At 44.1% G+C, this 12432-nt stretch overlaps 3 long non-coding RNA genes across 9 annotated transcripts; all 3 read left to right on the plus strand.

The window, feature by feature from the left end:
* The first annotated feature begins 1732 nt into the window (after positions 1-1732).
* Positions 1733-2522, plus strand: LOC136189199 (uncharacterized). Of its 2 annotated transcripts, XR_010670362.1 has the most exons (4): positions 1733-1836; positions 1886-1946; positions 2008-2368; positions 2431-2519. It is a non-coding gene; the product is annotated as an uncharacterized lncRNA (long non-coding RNA). The 2 variants fall into 2 exon arrangements; XR_010670361.1 differs by having other exon boundaries at positions 2008-2522.
* Positions 2523-2524: 2 nt separating this feature from the next.
* LOC136189205 (uncharacterized) lies at positions 2525-5884 on the plus strand. 4 transcript variants are annotated; one of them, XR_010670364.1, is made up of 4 exons: positions 2525-3945; positions 4002-5408; positions 5457-5703; positions 5751-5884. It is a non-coding gene; the product is annotated as an uncharacterized lncRNA (long non-coding RNA). The 4 variants fall into 4 exon arrangements; XR_010670365.1 differs by having other exon boundaries at positions 4002-4906; positions 4964-5703; XR_010670366.1 differs by having other exon boundaries at positions 4002-4036; positions 4083-5703.
* A 4988-nt stretch (positions 5885-10872) lies between these two features.
* On the plus strand, positions 10873-12427 carry LOC136191022 (uncharacterized). 3 transcript variants are annotated; one of them, XR_010670710.1, is made up of 5 exons: positions 10873-10929; positions 11000-11197; positions 11252-11345; positions 11396-11461; positions 11511-12427. It is a non-coding gene; the product is annotated as an uncharacterized lncRNA (long non-coding RNA). The 3 variants fall into 3 exon arrangements; XR_010670709.1 differs by having other exon boundaries at positions 11000-11053; positions 11108-11197; positions 11252-11461; XR_010670708.1 differs by having other exon boundaries at positions 11252-11461.
* Positions 12428-12432: the final 5 nt, after the last annotated feature.

Here is a 12432-nt window from a genome sequence, read left to right on the forward strand (position 1 = left end):
TTGAACATGTCATTACACTACGCGGTGCTTCAAGTCGCTTCGCTAGAGAAACCTTCACGCGTTTCGCGGGTCTCTACACCGCGAAGCTCAAAATCTCTACGAAAACGCTTTAAATCGCGTCTAGCTACCGCGACACTTTTGGGCAATGGTAATCTAACCTACTAGAAGCTGCCAAGGCAGCTAGGTCAGAACAAATGAGGCTTCGCTTAGATGCTACGGCCTTTTTTATTTTGAGTGGCACGCTTTCTGCCACTCAGAGGTCATGCACGTGATCAAGTGACGTCACATGCATAAGCTCTATGGCGGACGAGCTCCACTAAGATCGTTCGTTCGCACCCGTTTCGCACGTCCTACAGCTATCCGATTAACTGATCTGTTTCGACTGCTTACTCTTTTCTAAAAGCCACTTCTATTCGACCGAGGAACCGATCTGTTTCGATCGCGTACTAAGTTCTATTCCGAAGACCTCGGTCGAATAGAAGTGGATTTTAGGAAAGAGTAAGCAGTCAAAACAGATCGTTTAATCGGACAGCTGTAGGACGTGCGAAACGGGTGCGAACGAACGATCTTAGCAGAGCTCGTCCGCCATACTGTTCCCATACGTCATAATAGGCGGAGTTACAGGGGTAAAAGGGGGCGGTACCGTACCAGACCCTCTCTCCAAGGATCGGTAACATCCGGGGGAGAGAGGGTCTGGAACCGAGGCTAGACACGACGTCATTCAAACCCCACCACGCCTAAGTATAAGACTCTAATCAAATTAGGGTGTTGTTTCCAGCTGACTCTTAAAATCTCCTTCGGCGAAACAATTACAGCAGTGTCAGCACAGTTCTTTTCAATAATAGGAGAAGCTAAACGAGGTGCTGTACTCGAAAAGAGATTTTTCCTAAAATACTTTTCCTGTTCCATAATTGAGTCAAGCAGAGACATTAGAACATTGTGGGTTTTGGTCAGGTGTTCCAGAGAAAAAACGCAGCGATATGGAACAAAGTTCAACAAACTAAAGACACTCTGAAGAGAGTCCATTTATTAATCGTGAAAATAGTTAGAAAGTCGAGCTATGATTGGCCTCTTCCTAAGGGAACCGTGGTGCTGTGACTGCACCCTTTTGAAGAGCAATAGTTGAGTATGTGCAAATTGAAGGGAATGAGTTTCGCTATGATGAATGGGCAACTTCTTTACAATAATGACCAGATGTGTAGGAAACCGGATGTCTGCAAGCTCAAACGAATTTTTATTAGTACACATGAAAAAGGATACATAATTAAAAATTATAAAGTTTTGATATGCTTTTCAACCAATAAAAAGTCGTAACATCGTATTTCGTGAGACGACTTTCCAAAAAGACGACTTTCAACAAAGTCAATTTTATCTGATTTTGCGTGTTTTGTTGTGGAAAGTAAGGTGCTGAGGTTATGGAGTGTAATTAAGACGAATAGGCTTCCATAATCGTCGGTACGTAGAAAGGTGGTCACTGTACGATCGGATGAAAACATTCCTTCGAGTATAAAAACTGATCGAGCTAGTCATTTATGCCGTGACGTTACGTAGACGAAAAGGCACAAAAAATCTGCAAATATTGGTTTCCCGTCGTATTTGGCGTTATTGTAGAGGGTAATTAATTTTTTAACCATTACTAGAAGACACTAGAAACACTTTGTGCCTAAACAAGTGGTCGCAAACACGGGTTTGTTGGCACTTGGAGAGTCGCCAATAAAAGAACGAGGAAAAGCTTCCTTACTTTCTACTCAACACATACAGACTCACTGTAACAGTAGAGTATCAGCCTAATAGGTCACATGACTAGACCTCTTCGTAGTTCTTCTCAACGAAATGGTTAGTAACTAGACTTAGTGGATCCAAAGTGAGCTTTTTACCAATTTAGTGTATTCTTATGTCTATGGGACGGCCGTAAAGCCAGAATAAACGTCGTCCGGCTGTTCGAGGTAATTTTTTTGACGACGTTAGCCGACGAACCGCTTTCTCTCTATCGCATTCGTTCATTAGATTTTGGCAATAGTTCTCCGATGAGAAAGGAAGCGGGGGAACGACTGAAAGCTTGATAACCTAGTAGGCGTTCCCTATGCGCGAGAAGTTCGATCGAAAACCGCTAGTAGCAGCAGGTAATTATGTTCAGCCATATCACTGTTAATGGTAGAAAAGGAAAGAAAGAGGTAACTTTAAAAAAAGAGATGAATTCTATTGCAGTGCTATGGACTTTATTACGAGACCGTCTAACTAGGATGCCCGTTCCTAAGGAACAGCATGGAAAATCTCTACCATATATTCTATGAGGCTCAACTTCCCATATTATAGGCTCTGAAGGTGAGCCGTTCAATTCCATTGATGGTAGAGCCCATCAATTGAAGTGAGAAGCTCATTGGCGGCGGTCTCTATACACAAGATTGTCAGGAATTTCTTCGTTTATAGAGTTCCTTTCTCTGATCAAGATACCAAAAATTCTTAGGAATTTGTTTTTTTCAGGGAGCTCCTTTCTCTGCTCAAGATTCTAAGGAATTTGCCCCCCCCCCCCCCCCCCCCCCTCTCTCTACTCACGATTCTTAAGAAATGAATAATTTGTTCATAGAGCTCCTTTCCCTACCCAAAATTCTGAGGGATTCGTTTCTTTCGTAGAGATCCTTTTTCTACTCAAGATTTTTTCGTTCATAGAGCTCCTTTCTCTACTAAAGATTCTTAAAAAGGGATTGTTCGTTTATACATGCAGGTCCTTTTTTCTACATAAGATTCTTAGGGATTTGATCGTTCAAAGAGCTTTTTTTCTACTAACGATTTGCCCTTTTTCTCTTCCCAAGATTCTTAGGGATTTGTTTTTTCTAGTGCCCCTTTCTCTACTCTTTTTGCATCAACACATATATTTGACTAGAACAGGCAAAACATAGAACACAGACGTTGAAAGACAGAGACATATTTCAGAAGTTTAGCCACCTTCATGTAGCCACTGCGTTTGGGATTCTCAGATTTGGATGTCTTTAATTTCGGCTTTGGCACGGTCTCCCAACTTTGCGCGGACTTGTTCGCGGACTGTGCTGTATAGATCTTCATTCAACTCGAATTTATTGACACTCTTGTACATAGACATGGAGCTTGAATCGAACGTGAGACCCAGTACGTCTAGAACGTCTCGTTCTCCATTGAATTGAGATGCAACGAAATCCATGGCAACGAAATTTCCGCTATCTACGTAGGAGTCGCTGACTTGAAAGGTTGCTTTCGTGCCACTTGCCGCTTTTTTGTTGAAGAGAAAATTTGATTCGACATTCTGGGGATCCTTCAAAGAATTCAGAATTATTTTTAGATCTTTTAACTGCTCCGCGCTCAGAACAGATGAAAGAAGACGCAAAATGATATCAGACATCTTGCTTCCTACGCCGCCGTGATATTCGGTAAAATCGAGCTTCTGTGTTCGCCAGCCAATCAATGACATAACACGCATGTACTCGTCGTACCATGTTAACGAGTGTCTTTCGTCTTTATGATCAGCTGCCAGTTGAGCAAGAAGAGTTGAATATGCAACGTCAGTCTGTTGCTGCGGTGACAAGGACGGTTCTTGGCGCATGACAGAACCTCCAATGACCTTGCCTTTAGTATCACCTTCGGAGTACATCGTTCCTCTTTCGTCGGGTGCAGTATGATGCTCTACCGGAGGTAGTTCGATTTTGTCAATAAGTTCACAACGCTCAGCAATGCTCAAAGATGCCATTTCTTCAAGTAACAAGAAACTGCAATGATTTGATTCTAGATGGGTTCTCTTTATATAATGAAGCGGTAGGCACGTGCGTTAAGGAAGTGGTGACAAGAGGCACGTCACCCAATTAAGTTGTAATGTCTTGCAGATTGTTGAGCCCACGCATGCGGAAGCGACGGCATCTTGCGTGAATAATCCAGCAAGTACTTCCGCAATGAACAAACGCAGCTCTGGAAGCGGTAAAGCAATTTGCTATTTCTGTTTTTGCGTTTTTCATTTGTGTGCTTTGTGCAAGGATGCGGGAGAGGACCTATCCAGCTGTCGCAAAGAGTGGGACGACATAATTTGCATTACGCATCTGACGGACGCTTTTCAGGAGGCATTCACGTCAGCAGTCGCACATTATCTCTTCCTCTTCTCCGAATTCCAGATTTGAGACGTCATTCTGCGGTAACGAAGGCATCCTTCGGAAACTGCAGGCATTCAGCGGATAATTAATCCGTCAGCTGTTGAAATAAGGTAGGTGAACGAGGGATCGGGATCGGGTTACTCTGTGTCGCATGCAGTACATGCAGTAAGATCTGTCTTCTTGACTTGGATCACCTTTGGTTATAGAAAGGTGGTCAGGGTACTAACGAAAGAAGAATTTTTTTCAAATGTACAGTATGTTTAAGCAACCTGTTAATGCGCTCACTTTACGTTGGGGCACAGCAAACATGCATGCTCCTTGCATGCAATAATTATTTAAAGAAATAGTGGTCGTTTGCATGTCGCAGTAGGCGGATGACCGAGTTTCTGCATGTTCACCGCGTACGGTTGAGAATACGCTAGAAATTCAATCATTTAGTGAGTAAGCGATTGTACTATAGACACGTAATTGGAGCATAAACGCCAAAAGAAGTAGTGGGAATAAGTTGGCTTAAATTGGTTCAACTCACAATTTATTAACGCCATTGTAGAATAAAGTAGCTGCTTCCGACATTTCGATAGGTATAAGTAAGCTTTACTTTCGCAGACCTATACTATAGGTCTAACTATTATTCGCCACTATACTGTACTTTTGCGTGAGAGTTTTTAAACCGTGCATGTATTGAACATGGGTACAATAGCATTCGCGACGCGTTCCCTATATATTAGACTTTATTATGCAGACAGCTTTATTGACGTTCAGCGCAGATAATTTTTGACAAAGATATTGAGGTACAAAGAAACGAAATGCATGCATACAATCTCAAACTTCATGCAAACAGTATATAGTAGTCATTCTGTTACGGCAACAACGTCTTGATCCAAATGAAAATCCAACGTCGAAGCAATTTGATGAGCAAGTGTGTTATACAAGGTTTCGTTTAGGCTGTACTCACACAAAGACTGATCAATGCGTATCGTTTTGCTGTCGAATTTATTGTAGAGGAAACCCAAATAACTCTCACTTGATTGAAAGTAGAAGGACAGAATCTTTAAGCCAAGTGATTGCTCTTCTGTTATGTAGACGTATAGAAACTGGTATGCAACAGACGAATCTGAAACGCCGATAAAGTTGAGAAGCGAGCGAGCTTGAAGATTCGTTCGCCTATTCAGGTAATCCAGCATCTTAACAAAGTTTTTTTTTGCCGCTGCTGGAAGATAAGGCGAAAATAGGCTGACAGAAACTTCATTCAGTTGAACCACTGTAGACGACGGCTGGTACTGCTGAAATGAGGTAAACTTTTTCGTTATCCACCCACACTTCGCTAAAAGACTTTGAAAGTTGACGTACCAATCGGCAGAGTGAGCAGGCTTAGCGGTGTTGGAAGCCAACTGAGCTAGAAGAATTGTGTTCTTGACAGCGACCCTTTGAGCGGAGCTCACGGCTTCGTCGTAGAGGACGCCGGCGCATCCGACAACAAAAGAGTTTATCTCTTGTTCTTTCTGACTCATTTTCGGCGAAAATAAATGCGGCGGTGCGAGTGCGCTTTGCTTCTAAAAAGCAAGCTTCCGAACCCGACCACGCCCAAGTAAACAATAGACTCTCTCTAATCAAATCATGGTTACGTTGTTCCAGCTGACTCATAAAATCTTTTACGGCAAAGAAATTACGGCATTGTAAGTGCACATTTCTTCTAATGAGGAGGAGCTACGCGAGGTGCTTTTCTATGGCGCGCGATCAGTGCCAAAAATCCTGTGCAAGCGCATAACGCTTTTTGATTTAGCCGCTTGAGGATTATATTAAGCCGCTTTTGGATCCAGCCGCTCTTGGATTAAGCCGCTTTTGGATTAAGCCGCTCTTGGATTAAGCCGCTTTTGGATTAAGCCGCTCTTGGATTAAGCCGCTTTTGGATTAAGCCGCTTTTGGATTAAGCCGCTCTTGGATTAAGCCGCTCTTGGATTAAGCCGCTCTTGGATTAAGCCGCTTGTGGATTAGGCTGCTTTTGGATTAAGCCGCTCTTGGATTAAGCCGCTTTTGGATTAAGCCGCTCTTGGATTAAGCTGCTCTTGGATTAAGCCGCTCTTGGATTAAGCCGCTTTTGGATTAAGCCGCTTTTGGATTAAGCCGCTCTTGGATTAAGATTCTTCAAAAATCTTACACTTGGCTTCCTCAGCCATTCCTTCTTTGGTCAGGCTTGAAGTACGTCGAGAGATCGACGACACGTAATGAGCAATCTAAAACTTTCCATGTTGACCGCAAGTTGTTCTTGGTAAAATAATGATATTCGACCGTTCATTTTGGTCATCATCCGTTTATTTTAAATGAAAGCAGTTCAAATTAATATTAAGTGCATTTTCCACTGAGCTATGCAATGCAATGCCGATCATACAATCATACGGGCACTTTGCTTGTGAAATGGCGGATGTGCGCAGAACCGTTGTAAACCTTCTTTCGTCCGTTTTGTCGGACTTGCAGCGGTCTCATGAAGCAGCATCGCTAACAACAGATGCCTTAGAATCGTGCATCTTTCGGCTAGATCAACTGAGTGCTCACATCGTGGCTTTGGCACAAATACTTTCTCCAGCTCTGGCAAATGAGCTGAAAGACCTCATTGGCACCGCAATTGAGTGCCTAAGTGAGGTACTATTGCGTCAGAATGAGGATAGATCTCGCGCGACAACTGATGTTGCCGGGTATGCCGCTCCACTAGAAATTGGCTCTAACAATCGCGGTCGTCCTCGTTATGCTATCTCCCAACAACAACTTGAATACTTTCTTGATCTTGGATTCGATTGCCCGACTATTGCGAGCATGTTAGGCGTCCACTTACGAACGGTCAGAAGGCGAATGAGTGACTATGGTCTTCATGTCGGTACCTATTACAGCGGCATAACAGATGACGCTCTTGATGGCGCTATACAAGAAATCAAAAGTGATTTTCCCGCCGTTGGTTACCGGATGACACACGGAATTCTCATTGGAAGAGGTATTAGAGTGCAAGTATCAAGAGTGCGGGAAGCCATGCGTCGCTGCGATCCTGAAGGCGTTGCATTGAGATGGCTACGAGGAATGCATAGCCGACGCGTTTACTCCGTTCACGGTCCCCAAGCGCTATGGCACATCGATGGCAATCATAAGCTAATAAGGTATTCATTAACGGCACAATTTTCTGCTGTTGATAGCGTATCTACCAAATGTTTTACAGGTGGAGATTTGTTGTCCATGGTGGCGTGGACGGTTTTTCTAGGTTGCCCGTTTACCTTCGCTGCAGCACAGACAATAAGGCTTCTACAGTTCTACAGTATTTTCTTTCGGCCATCAATGAGTACGGATTGCCGGCTAGGGTTAGATGTGACCAAGGAGGCGAAAATTACGACGTTGCATGGTACATGCTAACTCATCCACTAAGGGGCCTTGGTCGTGGAAGTGTTATTGCTGGAAGGAGCGTCCATAACCAGCGCATCGAAAGACTGTGGCGAGACGTATTTGCCGGAGTCTTATCGTTTTACTATCAATTGTTCGTCCATATGGAAAACAGCGGAGAACTGAACCCAATTAGCGAAATTGATCTCTATGCTTTGCACTACACGTATGTTCCAAGAATCAACAATCATCTAAGCCGATGGGTTAATGGCTGGCAGCATCATAAATTGAGCGGAATGGGCAGAAGTCCTAAGCAGCTCTGGGTGGAAGGTCTTCAGCAAATGGCCAACTCAACCCATCGTTTTGCTTTGGAGCATTTTGGATCGGAAGACGTTAGTGTCTAATTTCACAGTAATCAGTTTTAGTAAATCACACCTTTTTTGTCATAGGCTAGCGCTAGCAATTGGGAGGAATATGGCATTGACTACGATGGTCCCGTTCCGTTTAATGAGAACGAAACAAATGTGCATGTGCCAGCAATAGAGCTTCCATTGACGCAAGAGAATCTTCAACGTTTGCAAGTAGAAGTAGTCCCTTCCGAACAGAGCTCAAACTTTGGGATGGACATATACGTACGAGCACGGTCTTTTATAATCAGTCACTTACAAAATTAACAAGAAATCTTCTCCTTATCGAAAATACAATCAACTATGAGGAATTGGGCGTCACGTGAGCATTTTCTTTCCTATTGTCTCGTATATTTTCCGAAAGTGCCTTCCTTTCTTGGCAATAGCTTGCTCCCCAACGCCGTCGCTGCCATCAACCTACTGCGATATCCTTCTCTCGCTAAGCGGTAGACATTTTCATCTTAAACCGGCATAATCTAAAAGCGGCTTAATCCAAGAGCGGCTTAATCCAAAAGCGGCTTAATCTAAACGCGGCTTAATCCAAGAGCGGCTTCATCTTAAACCGGCATAATCTAAAAGCGGCTTAATCCAAGAGCGGCTTAATCCAAGAGCGGCTTCATCTTAAACCGGCATAATCCAAGAGCGGCTTAATCCAAGAGCGGCTTAATCCAAGAGCGGCTTAATCCAAGAGCGGCTTAATCCAAGAGCGGCTTAATCCAAGAGCGGCTTAATCCAAGAGCGGCTTAATCCAAAAGCGGCTTAATCCAAGAGCGGCTTAATCCAAAAGCGGCTTAATCCAAGAGCGGCTTAATCCAAAAGCAGCCTAATCCACAAGCAGCTTAATCCAAGAGCGGCTTAATCCAAGAGCGGCTTAATCCAAAAGCGGCTTAATCCAAGAGCGGCTTAATCTAAAAGCGGCTTAATCCAAGAGCGGCTTAATCTAAAAGCGGCTTAATCCAAGAGCGGCTTAATATAATCCACAAGCGGCTAAATCTAAAAGCGTTATGCGCTTGCACGGGATTTTTGGCACTGATCGCGCGCCATACTTTTCTCGAAAATAGCTTTTTTCCTACAGGCTTTCTGTCACAGATGATAGCATTACCGTACTTGCCAACGTCAGAGAACATCTAATGACATTAGCCAGCGTCAGATGTTGTTCAGTCTGACTCATTCCCGTCAGGCGGAGACGGCAGCATAAGACTAAAGTGCACATGCAGTTCTTCGAATTAAGAGGAGCTAAGCGTGGTGATTTACTCGAAACTAGCATCTTTTCTTCAGCTAAGGCTTTCTCTCAAAGGTGACAGCGAAACCGCACCGGCCGACCTTTACGTCATCTAATTCGATTAATTTCACGCCCTCTATACCAGTGTCAGACGTTCTTCAGTCTGACTAGTTCTCGTCAGGCGAGGAACTAGGGCTGTGTAAGTGCACAGTGCTCTTAATTAATAGGAGAAGCTGCGTGGTTCCTTACTCAAAACTAGCTATTTCTCTAAAGGATCCGCTTCGCAGATGATAGAGAAACCGCATGATCTCAAACGACATCTAATTAACTTTGGCGGATGCAATTAGCCTCCAGCCTGCCAAACAAATAGGTGAGGCAGACGCACCCGATTTCTCAGTTGCAGCTTTTCCATCAATGACTCAGGAAGAGAAAGATCCGATTGAGATATTGGTGCGGACACCAATTCAACCTTCAGAAAAATGTATTAACCTAGCTCTCCATTCCGAATATTATGCGTTAGCCGGGAACGCTGCTTTTGCCTTCAAGAAAACGGTGAGCTCTCAGCTAATGACGGACATCAAAGCAAGCTTTTTCTACTCGCAAGTCGTTGCGACAAAGGCAGATCCAAGTCTCTCGATGAAATGGCACAAAACGTATGAAGAGACCCTCGCGAAAGTGGGTTGGAAAAACATGAAATTCAACTTTTCGCCTTACATATCTAAGACTTCTTACGTCAACGTCGTCGATGCCTTAATTGATGCCTACTCTTCAAAGCTATTAGACGACGAAGAGTGCTCCTTTCGATTGTTGGCCTACAGCTTGACGAAAAGAGCCAATGTCACGACTCATGCTTGCCTTGATTTCTTGAGCACTTCGTCAACAAACGTCAGCTTTCAGCTAGGTTGCTGTTTTCCTTATTATGACCGACCTGTAGTCAAAATGTTGGCAGCCAATTTCGTATCTGAATCTCCGTCGCTTGACTACATTTCGTGCCTGTTTCAAGCAGACGGCATTACTCTTCAGACGGCGTTCGTGGAAGCCGAGTTTGACGAAAAAAAATATGCCAACGTTCGGGAGAGCGTTCAAAAGGAAATTCATCTGCGTCAAGAGCACCAAATAAGAAACATATCTGTTTGACGTCAAACGCAGAATTGCGTTGTATGAAACATTGCTACTTTTCTGTAGAATTGATTTTTCGTAATGTGTTTGAGTTCTCTTCAATTTATTTCTACTTCTTTTGTGTGATTTTGTGCCTATAACTCTGATTTATTCAACACTCTGCGGTAGGTGTTATTGGGAGGGTCTCTCAAACGTGATCGCCCAAAAACCAAACTGTGTACATTAAAAATGACAATCGATCAAACGCTAGACGGTAAAAAATTACCGAGCCATGGTCTTCCCTCCGAGGGGCTCAGCACTCTTATCCGATATTCATGCTGTCCGAATCCGAAAACACCTATGTACGCGTGGTAACAGTAAATATGACCCGTACACACTTCCGTACACATACCTACGCAGACAATAAACTATCAGAGAACGCCTAATTGGGATCTGTATAGAGTATAGGACTGAGCTCCAGGACTGCGATATATGTACAACAGCGTAAATACATGTGAAATTTTAAGACGTCACATTATCTAAGGTGCTCGCGTACTGTAAGCAGTGGGAAGCCGGCTATACATGATGGCCAACAACCAGGCCATCATTCTCTAGTTTTATATCAGGTGAGCGCTCTGCAATAGCGCACGCTAATTGTCGCCAACCTAATACTCAACCTAATCGTTCCGAGCACCAGGCTGTTCTTCATAAGCTGCTAATGAGCGTACGATTATGCCTAATGCAGAGTGCTTGAGCTTAATTCGGCGTTAGTCGAACTCGTAAATTTGCTGTAGGACGAGCAAGAGACCCCGAAAGAGGAAGAGACTCCTCAGATCACTACCCAATAAGTTCAGTACACACCTTGGAGATGTCCTAAGCTTTAAACTGACAAATCGTATCAGTGGCGTGAATACCACTGGCAGCGGATTGCAAATAGCCGCCGCTGCAACGCAAAGCTAAGATTTCTCTTCTTATCTCAGTCGTGCGTGAAGGCAAGTCACTTCGTTATTAGTATTCCACTCACACGTTATTTAATTGTGCTTCAGATCTGCTAGCTTCACATGATTCGCCGTCGGACCGCTGCTGTTTCCTTGACGACGAACAGCAATTGCTTACAGACGTACGAAGTATACTTGGCAGGTTGTCGTGGCAACGACGACTTTTATTGTTGCACATTAATTGTCGAACAGCTCCGTTGTCACGGCAACAGCTGTGCATGCCGTTTTCTTCAATTCAAACCGAATCTCGTCTGCAACGTAACGTTTTGCGGTGATTACGTAAGCCCGAGCCGGAATTTTTCCCCAGACAAACGTGTACTCGAACAACTGACGTCAGGGAACGGCTCATCGATAAATGGCGTTAGGGGGTCGCACAACTCTGCGACTTTTTTTGGCGAAATGGTTAGCAAATCTTCAAATCAATAAGTGCGTTTGCTGCCAATGCGATCGTCGTCAGGAAATAATCCATGTGTGCTCGAGAGTCATCTTTTTTTCTAGGTCAGCAGACGTGGCGCTTTTTCGAGAACACATTTTTTCGTTAGATCTTTGCCATAGTTCTTCGGCGACGACTGAAAGACTTGAAAATTTGGCGCGTCTATCGAGTAGGCGTTCTCTACCCAAGACGAAAACGCGAATGGATTCTCTGTTTACAGAGCCGTAAATTTCTTTTAGGTTAGAAATAAATCAGAATGGACTTCGCCTATATCTTCTCATTTTCTTTTTTCGTGTTTTTATGTTATGCTTGAACTCGAACTTGGGCCAAGAATCGAAAGGAGCTCCGACACAAATGGAGAACATCTGGAAACATTACGTGGCCAAGAATCACAGTTGAAACCTTCCTAGGCGTTCAACATTCTACTCCCAAAGACCTCCGAGGCCGACGAGGTTTTTAAAGTGGCCGTACCTCTATAGCAGGGGCCGATAGAGTTGGCCTCCCCACTATGGCGAGACGCGGTGGGTCACAATAGCGGTCCCCTTGGATAAAAGGGTGGCGGACTCACATCCGAGGACGCTTCACTCCCAAGGCCCATCTCCGAGGCCAATCGAGGATAAAGAGGCTGCACCCCGCGTCTCGTGGGTCAACCGAGGCTCCGGGCTCCGTGTCCACCAGGGGGCGTGGGTGAATCGCCCCCCTCCAGTAAAAAGACTCCGAGATTATATTTTATTGTTATGCAACTTCCGGGTTACTTCCGGGTTTATTTAATAAATATGAACATGACTACACGTGC

Source organism: Oscarella lobularis, chromosome 1 (assembly GCF_947507565.1).
Source record: "Oscarella lobularis chromosome 1, ooOscLobu1.1, whole genome shotgun sequence".
Taxonomy (NCBI): Eukaryota; Metazoa; Porifera; class Homoscleromorpha; order Homosclerophorida; family Oscarellidae; genus Oscarella; species Oscarella lobularis.